Raw genomic sequence first — 12,152 nt, 5'->3', positions numbered from 1 at the left:
AGAATTTAAAAAAAAATTATAACTGTCATTAAATAACTTTAGATTTAATTTTAGGTGGCTCAGATTTCATCAAGCTGCTAATCATCACTTTAAGTTGCACCTTAGCCAAAACGATAGTGATACTTTGTCCGCAAGTCTGAAAAAAATGCAAAGTTGATATTTTGCGCATCCTTATCCACATGCTGTGATCCAAATATAAAAACTACTCTCATGACCTTCAAACCCAAAACCGTAGTGAGAAATTATACACTCTCAAGCATCAATATAATAATGGCGGCGAAACAGGGGAAAGCTCACTGCCTTGTATTGGCCTATCCTGCACAAGGCCATGTCAACCCAATACTTCAATTCTGCAAGCGATTAGAGTTCCATAACGTGAAGGTCACGTTCGTCACCACCCGTTCTTTCTGGAAACAAGCCACTATCACTGATGACTCCATTAAATCTGCAGATTCCATAGCTCTCGAGGCCATCTCAGATGGCTACGACGAAGGAGCAGATCCAGATGTTAAGAAGTCGAAGACTTACTCAGAACGGTTCTGGCAAGCAGGACCACCGACTCTATGTGAGCTTCTTGACAAGCTTTTCAGCAATGGTTTGCCAGTGGACTGTGTTATTTATGATAGTTTCCTTCCTTGGGCACTTGATGTGGCGAAGAGGTTTGGGATTTTTGTTGCTGCGTTCTTGACCCAACCTTGTTTTGTTAATAGTGTTTACTTCCATCTTCATCAAGGGATTCTGAAACTTCCCGTTATTAAAGAGAGTAAGATTTTGCTTCCTGGTTTGCCAGAACTTGAGCCTTCGGATTTGCCATCTTTCTTGTATCTGCACTATGGCATGTTTCCGATCTTTTGGGACTTGCTGGTTGAACCTTTTGACAGCATTGAAAAAGCTGGTTGCTTGATTTCCAATACTGTTTATGAACTGGAGCCTGAGGTATGTATGTATACATGTTTGTTTGTTTGTTGTATGTATATGCTTAAAATTGTAGATAAAGAATAAATAAAGTAATAACACAAGAATGATTTAAGGATATAATATATCAAGACAAATATGATCACTTTTTTTAATTTATCAAGTGCATCATTCTATTCGGAGACAATCCTAGAGATCCTGTCCTGTTGAACGTTAAACTATAATACTGAAAATATATATTATATTAGTTTTTTATCTTAATTAATATATTATAATGGTTAAGGGTAAAATTACCCTTAAACTATAGAAACAGAAGAATCTGGAACTCAAGACTCTGTTTTTTAATTTTGTCCCTGAACATTTAAAACTATCATTATATGCCCCTTCCATTAATTATAATGATGTCAAGTCACACAAGAAGATATGCTAGACGTTACACATTATTACGATATTTTTAAATATTGAGGGGCAAAAGTTACACCAAAAAGAAAGTTTAAAGTTACATATACTCATGCACTTATAATATTTTAAGTGCAATGTTGTCCTTTTACCCTATTATAATTTACGAAGACTTGCGTTATCAGGCAAACAATTTTGCATAAGTGAGAGTTTCAAACTTTAAGGAACGGGGTGACAAATGATAGTGTAAATTGTGTGTCAAAGTGTGCATACGAATATATTATGCACATCCTATCTTTAGTTCTGCATGCCTATGTGGGGTTCGCGCCCTGGATGATCCTTCTATATCCTTACTGTAGATATTATCCCTATATATTCTCAACAAACGATATTAAAATATTTGATATTATCATGTGCCTCTTTCCCATCAATAATAAATAATATAGCTTCATGTGTCGGCCACTTGTCGGCTGTGTTACAGAAAATATAATTGACAAGTGAAAGCTTTCATTAATTACCAGGTTGTGGATTGGATGAGGAAGATGTGGCCAGTGAAGACAATAGGACCAGCAGTACCTTCCATGTTCTTAGACAAGAGGATCCAACACGACCACAACTATGGTATCAGCATGTTCCAACCTAACAAGGATCTTTACATGAACTGGCTTCACCATAAGCCTCAAGCATCCGTAGTTTATGTCTCCTTTGGAAGCATAACAACTCTTAGTGAAGATCAAATAGAGGAAATAGCTTGGGGTTTGGGACTTTCTGGGAACTATTTCTTGTGGGCCGTTAGGGAGTCTGAACAAGCCAAGCTTCCTAAGAACATCCAAGAAATAGTTTCAGGCAAAGGTTTGATAGTGGCGTGGTGTGATCAACTAACAGTACTGTCACACGAAGCTGTTGGATGTTTCGTTACTCATTGTGGGTGGAATTCGACTTTAGAAGCTTTGAGCTTTGGAGTTCCAATGATTGGGGTTCCAAATTGGAGTGACCAGCCCACAAATTTGAAGTATATTGTTGATGTTTGGAAAGTGGGTCTTAGAGCTTCCATGGATGAGAAAGGAATTCTCAAACGAGAAAAGTTGAAACATTGTATAAATGAAGTAATGGAAAGCGAAAGAGGAAAAGAGTAAAGAGTAACGCTGTTAAGTGGATGAATTTGGTCAAGAATTCTATGGATGAGGAGGGAAGTTCAGATAAAAATATCACAGAATTCGTAGCTATGATTTCTAAGTGATTTCTCGACCAATGTATATCAGTAAGCTAGCTAGGCTCTGTAGTTATATAAATTTTGTAAACGATTTAGCAAACACTCGTACGAAATTAATGTTTTAATATTATCAACTTAGATTTAAGCATTCTCAATTAATTTTCTTGATATATTTTTATTGATTCATTACATTCAAGCCCTCACATTTGTATTTTATTCAAAGAATACTACATATTTTGTTTATTATTTGGCCGAAGTATCATTAATTACAAGGACAACTTTAATTACAAATAAGCAATGTTCTCTATAATTCACTTCCCAAAATGTTTGGGAGTACCGAAGCTCGGTTGTGGAAGGCTTTTATTTTTTGTTCACATGAGGCTCTGCCATTGGTCCGGTCCACTATTACAAAAAATTTTTAACATCAATTTTTTACTTTTTATGTTAGTTATTAACGTTGGTTAAGCAACCGTTGTGGAAAAGTTACTTTTCACATTATTTTGAATATATAACTGACGTTAAATGTCACTACAATCAAAAAAAAAAATTTTTAAAAAATAAATTTTTCACAATAATTATTTAAACAACCATTGTGAATAAACCTTTTGACAACAGTTATCTAAAAAACCTGTTAACAAAAAACTGTTGTGAAAAATATATTTTTTTAAATTTATTTTTAAATTTTTTTACATCCAAAACTTAAAACCTGAAATTATATAAATTGTATAACAAGTATAAAAAACCAACCAATAGAATTATAATGACTATACATGTTACAACTATGCCTAATATACTTTATTACAATGACTATACATGTTACAACTACTATTAAAAGACTATAAAATTTTGTTCACCCTCAACAATGTGAAAAGTATTCTTGAAGAAGTTGCTGAGTTAAAATATCTCGAATACCGTCAATCTCTTCTTCATTATAAGGCTCCGTATTATCAAAAATTTAAATAATAAAACTGTTGTCACAAATTGCTTTAAGGAATTAAATACAAGAATTTAAACTGAAATTACAACTAAATACCTCATATAATCTTTCACTACTTTCAAATTGAATTATCTCATACATGTAACGAATAACATACTATTCACATTTTGTGCTTTCTGGTGGCTGATGGCACTGAAATAAATAGAAATTTAAAATCAAACCAAAAACATATGAGAGATAATTAAATATGAAAGTTAAGGATTTATACTTACATGTGGATAAATCCATTCCATAGATGATTTTGGCTTGTGTTCCCTAAAGGTAAGTAAAAAAAATGTCTCAAGTGCACTATTATCAATTGTAAATTAAAAACATTACAAAAGTATAAATATTTCTTGAAGAAATCTTTTACATATATAAAATACTTATTTGTTGAAGATCCATGTGAAATCCTCACTTGGTTTTTGCCTGAAGAACAAAACTAGTATACTACACTTTAATTTGAGCAAATAACACAAAGTGACCAATGGTAACTGCAATACATAAAAATTGTAATGGTCATTAGATAATACGAATATATATACACGTAGACACATGCAAGAATAAAAAATACTCACCCATTAATTATTGGCGTTAGATAACATAGCAATTTTGTATCTGACATATGATTTATCAAATATGTTATCCTCCTATGTATTATATTATGAGATTTCTGCACAGCTTCAAGCATTTCTGCACAGCTTCAAGCACAAAAATCAAATGTGTTTTGTTTTTCTATTGCAGAACAAATATGTAAAAAATACCCATCATTGAAATGATATCAAAATTTTAGTAGTATATGAAAATAAATTGAAATAAATAAAGAAAGTAGATAGAAAAATTACAAAATTCCTAATTTAGCCCATGATATGTCCAGCTCCTTTAAAGTTAGAAACTCCTTGAGATTTTTTTTGTCGAATTCAAAATCATATCCCTATTATATAGCCACAACCCCTAGTGGCATTTTAACAATAATGCCTTCTTTCATGTTTTTATAAATTTCATGCAATTGTGCTAGGTAGAGAAATTTAATAGCATTTTTAGGGTCCTATTAAAACATAAAACTAAAGAGTTATATAATTAAGTAATTAGTTAATTCAAAGAAGCAGTTATAATATTAATTTATTCTTTACCTTTGCTGATGATGCATCAATCTCTGACACTAGATTTTTCAACCATCGAATGAAAGAACCTTTGCTTGGCCTACTATTGTAATCTTAGAAGTGGGAAATAGCATGGGTGCATTATTTTCACCCTTTCAAAGTGTAATTGTCACCCTTAACTTGGTCCTCTTTAATCTTTTGATGATGAAATGTAAACCCAAGCTTGTATACTTAACTTTCAGCAACAACACGCTTTTTTGAAATTTCTAGATAAAGATAACAAGAAGTTCCTTCATTGTCATCTAGTATGAGGGGATCAAGATTAATGAGTGCCATTGTCCCTAGTAGATTATTGCTACCTGTTGTGTTTGGTATCATAAGGGAAGCCTAGACAGAGATCTATGTTAAATTAAATTAAACACAAATATATGTTAAATTACTTTAAACACAAATCTATGTTAAATTAAATTATGTACTACAAACCTGGGGTATATGATCAACTCTCAAAATTGTCATGCCAGAGATCATCGATTTCATTTCTTCATGAAGTTGGGCTATCATGTCTTCCTAAAATGATTCATGAAACCCCCGCTTGACCTCATGTCGAACCTCAGCTCGAATCTCTCATCGAACCTCGACTCAAGTTTCCTCTCTAACCTTGGCCACCAACTAATAGATCTCATCTCTGGACATACCTCCAAGAGAATTCGTGAAGCTGGTCCAAAGTATTGTCTGACATTAACTCCTCTACCGATTCCTCTAACTCAACCGAGATGTTCTAGCTTTAAAATTGCACTTGATAGAATATATATCCTTCTACTTGGAGTGAAGGAACCTTGGGAAACTTGCTTCCCTAGTTAATCCTACAACATACGAGCCAAGTACTTACTTAAGTTTCAACGACTATTAATTATAAAAATTAAATTATTGAACTACTTATTATCTTCTCAACAACTGCAGTACCCTCTGAAGTGATGTACTTCCCTTTCTTAATCCTCCCAACCTTCCATTTTATTTGACGAGTTGGGCGTGGTGGGGGTTGAACAATAATGGTGAGGTCCAATTTTGCTGCATCCTCCATTTTCTTTATATCTTCCTCAATTAGCTTTTGCTCAACTTTCCTATATCCCTTACGAGACATGTAATGAGATTATAGATTCTGTGATTATATCAGTTTATTTGTGGCACTTAATTTCTATACAAAATAAAAAAAAATTAAGTTATTAACGTCATCTAAAACATTATATGCAAATTAAGTGACAACTTATTGCTTGAAATTCAGGATCATTTCGAGATGCTACAAACTGTTTCCAAGTGTCTTGATCAAGAAAATTGTACTCTTAACATGGATCCCAACCTACCTTCTTCCCATTTGCATGAATGTACTCTTTAGTCAGTGTTAACTTGAAATTCTTTCACCGCTCAACAACATTCTTCAACCAATGCTTCTTTAACTCAGGGGTAGCATCAATATCACAAGTTAATTGCAAATTAGTTAAGTTTTTAGTAAATTAAAAATTAAAAGAATATTATAAAAATAACAGTAACAAATTTTATGGTACTTACTCTAATTTCTTCCCAAATTTGATTCTCAATAGCTTGTGGTATTTGTCTCTTATCTTTGTATAGAATACTAATTTTGCTGTGAGCTTGAAGACCAATGAAGTTGATGAATCAATCTCCCTTAGTATCAAGTGGAACTAAATCTGGACTAAGTTCAACTTGTAACCTCTCTATAGTTTTATGACATATGGCCAACTATCTCAATTATGTAGGGCCTCTACCCCTTTTATTACCACATGAATTAGTAGTATTATCATCTCCTCTAGAGCCCTCTATCTCCATATGCCTAATGGAAATAGTAAGAAGGTGATCATTTCATATATAAAAAAGTAAATAAACTAAAATAATAAAGAAAATAAAAACTATTAATTAATTCATTCTCCCAAATTCCTTTGTAATGATCATCTTTAATGGCAAATTCATTGTCTATCTCATCCATCTCAGATGATTCATATGGACTTGCAGTGAAAGTTGGGGTCTCATCAAGATCAAAATTACAGTCATCATCACCAGTCTGTCTTTTGCCTTGAAGAACAATAGACAACCACTTATTTGTTGGATTATCATATAAAATACTTGTTTTGCTTGATTTGCCAAAATGAAGGGCTCATCAATATGAATGACCCTATTAAGATCCATTAAGGTAAATCTAACAATTTTGTTTATTTAGATGCCACCCCTATAAGCCCACTTACATTTGAGAACAACAATTTTGAATTTGGTGTAGTTAATCTCCCAACTATCTTTAATGATTCTATAGTAAGACATGGGTGCCCATTTTAGGTTTTTATCCTTTGAACTAGAAAAATGTTGAGCTTCAACAATGATCGTAACTCCACTATTTTGCACAGTACTTTTTTCATCTTGGGCTTTCGTATAAAATGAATATCCATTTATGTCAAACCCACCCCAACATACAACATCAAAATGAGGCCCATCAGCTAACCATTTTAACGTATCAGACACATTGGGCTCATTACAAACCTTATCCTTGAACCATTTGATAAATATCTTGTTATGCTTATTCACTAATTGCATATCATTTTTTTCTATTGTTGTCCTTCAACATCTTCTTGTAGGCATTTAAGTAACACTGGACTCCTTCCATATTATTCAAAATGTAAAGATGAGCTTGTAATACCTCTTCATGACACATACTCTTCACTTTAACACCTCGCGTTCCTTTACTCGTGAGACTAGTTCCCTTATGACAGGATTTAGGAACTCTAATAGCTTTTACCCCATGTAGGTACGCAATACAAAACTTAATAGCCTCTTCAGTAATAAATCATTCAACAATTGAAGCTTCGAGATGATATGGATTTTTTAAATATCTGTTTAATATTTTCATAAATGGGTACATCCACTAAGATATGCAGGATCATATAACCTTATTTCTCTTACCAAGTGAACAATTAAATACACCATAATATGAAAAAAAAAAGCCGGAGAGAAGTACATCTCGAGTTGGCACAAAATGATATAACCTTTATTTCCAATTCATTTAACTTAGTTAGGGTCAATGACTTTGATACAAATAGAATTGAAGAAACTACTCAGCCTTGTAATTGTTTGCTACACATCATCTTTCAATATGCCTCAAATAGCAAGCGGTAACAACTGTTGCATTAATACATGATAATCATGAGACTTCAAGCCTATTAGCTTCAAATCTTTCATTGACACAAGATTTTTCACATTGAAAGAATATCCTTAGAGCACTTTAATATCATGTAAACACCCATAAAAAACTTGCTCTCTCCTTTTTTGAAAATGTGTAGGCTATGGGTGGTAGATAAGTCCTTTTTCCCTCTTCTCATCGGGCAAATAATCATTCTCTTATTCCTATCTTAGCCAAGTCTAGTCTCAAATTTACCCCATCCTTGGTCTTCCTATTAATATGCAAAAATGTGCCCACAAGACTATCACAAACATTTTTCTGTACGTGCATTACATCAAAACAATGTCTCACATCAAGGTGCGGCGAATATGAAAGATAAAAAAAGATAGACCTCTTTTTTAGAATTCTTCTTACTTGAAGTCTTTCAATTCTCATCAAATATTACACTAATCCTTTTCACCCATTGGTAGACTTGCTCCCTAGTCAATGCCTTAGGAGCAAATTCATACATTTGTGAACCATTAAAAGCCTTTTTTAACCTACAATAAGGATGATGACTATCAAAAAATATCCTATAACGTAGATAGATTGTTTTCTTTCTATGCTCTAGATGTTAAGAATGCGTGTTCTTTACAAATAAGACATACTTTATGCCCTTTAACACTGTATCCGAACAAGCTCCCATATGCAAAAAAGTCATTTATTGTACAAAAAATCATGGCACACAGTTTAAAGAATTATTGTTGGTAAGCATCAAAACACATCAACACCATCCTCCCACATCATCTTTAAGTCTTTAATCAAGGGTGCCAATTACACACTAATATCATTTCGTGGTTGTTTTGGTCTTGAAATCATCATGGTCAACATAATATACTTGCGTTTCATACACAACTATGGAGGTAGATTGTAAATCACCAGGAGAATTGGCCGTGCAATATATGTGTTGTTGAGATTACCTTAAGGATTAATTCCATCTATACAGAGTCCAAGTTGAAGGTTTCTTGAATCACTACCAAAATTTAGAAACTTTTGATATATCTTCTTCCATTGAGGAGAATCGATCAAATGCCAAAGTTTACCATCAAATATTCTCTCATCAAAATGCCATCTTAATTCTTTGCTTTTGTGGCATTAGAAAACAAATGCCCAAATCATGGTATTATAGAAAGATACCATAGCACCTTTGAAAGTGAGCCTTTAGTGATATCATTACCATCACCACACGTGTCCTTCTTTACTTTGTATCATGACACCCCACATTTTGGACATTTATGTAGCTCTTCATTTCTTTCTATACAACACACAGTCATTAAGGCAAACATGTATTTTTTATACTGCATACACATTAGGCATAAGATCTTTTTAGCCTTGTAGTGACAGTGGGAAGAGTATTACCATCAGAAAATATATCTAGCAACAATTCAAGCAACCAAGTAAAACTTGTATCTGTTCGCTCACATCTGCCTTCAAGTTAACCAATCTTAATACACCTATCAAACGTGTATAGTTTTTACATCCTGGATATAATGGCTTCTCTGCATCACTTTGTAAGCTCTCATATGTATGTACTTGCGCAGAGGATTCCATTTCAATATCATAAATCATATCCTCTATTCTATTATTCCAAGTATCCGCATCTACTTCTTTCTCTTGGGACATTGAACTCATCCCTTCTATTTCACCATGCCATATCCATTTCCTCTACCTCAAATTTATCCTATCACAAAGCAAATGTTCCCTTATCTCATTAATATCCAGTTGACTCCCATTTAAACATTTGACGCATGGACAAAAATATAGTTCATTGTTACTTGAAACATTTGATTAGAAAATTCAAGAAAATATTCCGCCCTTTCTCATATTCTTCACTCGTTCTTCTAGCATTCATCCATATACGATTTATTGTTTAACTACCTAATTAATTAATATAAAATTCAACTGTTGACTTAAGTATTATAAGTAATTCTAAGCAATTTATAAACTATAATAATTCAAAAAAGAAATAAAAAATAAATTATATTAAACTTTTTAGTTGAATTATATTTTTGAGTTTGACAAAATTAGAAAAAACATTAACAAATTATATATGATCCCAAAATTTCAACATTCACAAAACAAAATTCACTTAACAAATAATCATATTTAATTTTATTTTTAATAATTAAAAATTTTGACAAAATATCCCCTAAAATTATGACATTCCAAAATATCAACAATAAAAAAATTAATCAATATTAGACAACAAAAATTACAGCATTGTGATAATAAAAAATTTCTACTCATAACCATTTAAATAAAAAAATTATGCAACAAGATGACAAATTGAAATGTAAAAAACCTTCTAATTTGTTATAAATTAAAAAAAAATAAAAAACTTACTTGGAACAAGGAAGAAATTGGGAAAATCTAAAATGCAGCAACAATGATAGAAGAGAAAAGGGAAGAAAGAAATCTGCCACTGCATTGTTAAAAGGAAGAAGAAATTGTTTCAAAAAAGCATCAAGAATCAACAGAGGAGGAGAGAAGGAACAAGAAAAAGGTAAAAAAAAAAAATAAAACATACCTACAAAGAGAGTAGGATGGCGCAAAGATGAAGCACAGAAGCGAACGATAACGGCGACGTGACGGCTTGTGGGGACAAGACATCAGGCACAGATGGAAAATGACATATGAAAGGGACACATCACTGTGGGGCTTAAAACTGTTTGCATGTCGATTCCTATGGAATTGACATGCAAATGTATAATTTTTTTAATTTAAAAAAGTTAATAATACACGTCGGTTCTTGAGGAACCGGCATGAATTATAAGTATCACATCAGTTGTATTGACAACCGACGTGATAAGAGGAACTGACATGAATAATAAATACCACGTTAGTTGTATTGACAATCGACGCGGTAAGTTTTTTTAATTAATTTTTTTCTCTAATATATAACATTGGTTATAATATTAACTAATGCGGTATTATATTTAACGTCGGATAACTTAGTAACTAATGTTAAATACTTAGTACTTATGTATATTTACGCCACTAACTTTTTTTTACATTGATTTTTTGTACAACTGACATTAAAAGGCATCGTTAATAACTATTTTTATAGTAGTGGTCTCTCTTAACATCATTATAGAATTTGATGCTTGAAACGTACAAAGACCATCCCTTAAATGATATTCAAATTTTTTTAAGGGATCAATTTCACCACAGCTAGTTATGAAATACTTGAGTAAAAAAAAATAATAAAGAAAAGGTTGATGTCGGCAAGCATCTTGTTGAGTAGTAGTGACAAAAGTCTTTATCTCTAGTGGTCACCAATGAGCACATATGGTTAGAGACTTATAATTATAAGGAGAATTTTAGTTAAGAATTACTATAAAGATTTAATTTTAGGTGAGTCTAAAAATTTTAAAATTTTAGTTCAATCAAAAAAGAGAAAAGTCAAAAGAATTTTGACAGTAAAAATATCAAATTCTTCACTTATTATATAAAATTATTAATTATTAATTTTCTTATTCCATTCATTAATTTATGAATATGAGTTGTAAATTACATGAGTTGACATGTCAATAATTATATAAGATTTGACATTAGTTTTTCAATTATAAGCAGTAGCATCGGTTGTTATATTGCTAACTTTATTTGTTAATTTACTAATATTAATTGTAAATTATTAACAGGTCTTGTAATTTACCAGCATTAGTTATAAAGTACTGACATGCCTAGTAATTTATAATTAATGTTAGTATAAAATTAGTAAATTAACAACTAATATTACTAATTATCTGACAAAAGGATATAATTTATAAGTGATATTGGTAACTTAACAAGTGCATTAAGAAAGTTAATAACTAGTAATTCTGTATAATAAGTAAAGAATTTTGATCTTTTCATTGTTAAAATTCTTTTAGCTTTTCTCTCTTGAACTGAACTGAAATTTTAAAATTTTTTTTAACCCATATGAATTAAATATCTACCATGATCCTTCACTAAAATTCTTCCTAATTTATATCTTGGCGAGTACCTCACGCGTGAACACATATGGTTGGCTTCAGTTTGATTATGTTTTCATAAAAAGATTTTTTATTGGCTGGCTTCCAAATTCAAGTCACAAATGAAATGAAAGCAAGTTTAAATGTGACTTCAATTGCTCAATACAGGAACATGCATGTACTTTTTCATGCAAGTAACTTTGCTTACAATAAAAACAAGGGTTAATATATAATTTAACCTTTGAACTATAGGTTAGGGATAATTTGAACTCTAAACTTTAAAAAGATACATTCTAAACTTTAAATAATTAATGTTGGAGCAATTTCACTCTTATCATTAATTTTTAATAAACGTCTATCAAATTCATTT

General features: G+C 31.7%; 1 pseudogene; it reads left to right on the top strand.

The window, feature by feature from the left end:
- Positions 1-217: 217 nt before the first annotated feature.
- Positions 218-2,718, top strand: LOC129300122 (mogroside IE synthase-like; annotated as a pseudogene).
- The last annotated feature ends 9,434 nt before the right edge of the window (positions 2,719-12,152 follow it).

Source organism: Prosopis cineraria, unplaced genomic scaffold (genome assembly GCF_029017545.1).
Source record: "Prosopis cineraria cultivar Desert tree isolate PC_DT_omini unplaced genomic scaffold, ASM2901754v1 PC1439, whole genome shotgun sequence".
NCBI classification, from domain to species: domain Eukaryota; kingdom Viridiplantae; phylum Streptophyta; class Magnoliopsida; order Fabales; family Fabaceae; genus Prosopis; species Prosopis cineraria.
Note: the sequence above shows the minus strand (reverse complement) of the source record. Positions and strands in the feature narration are given on the sequence as shown.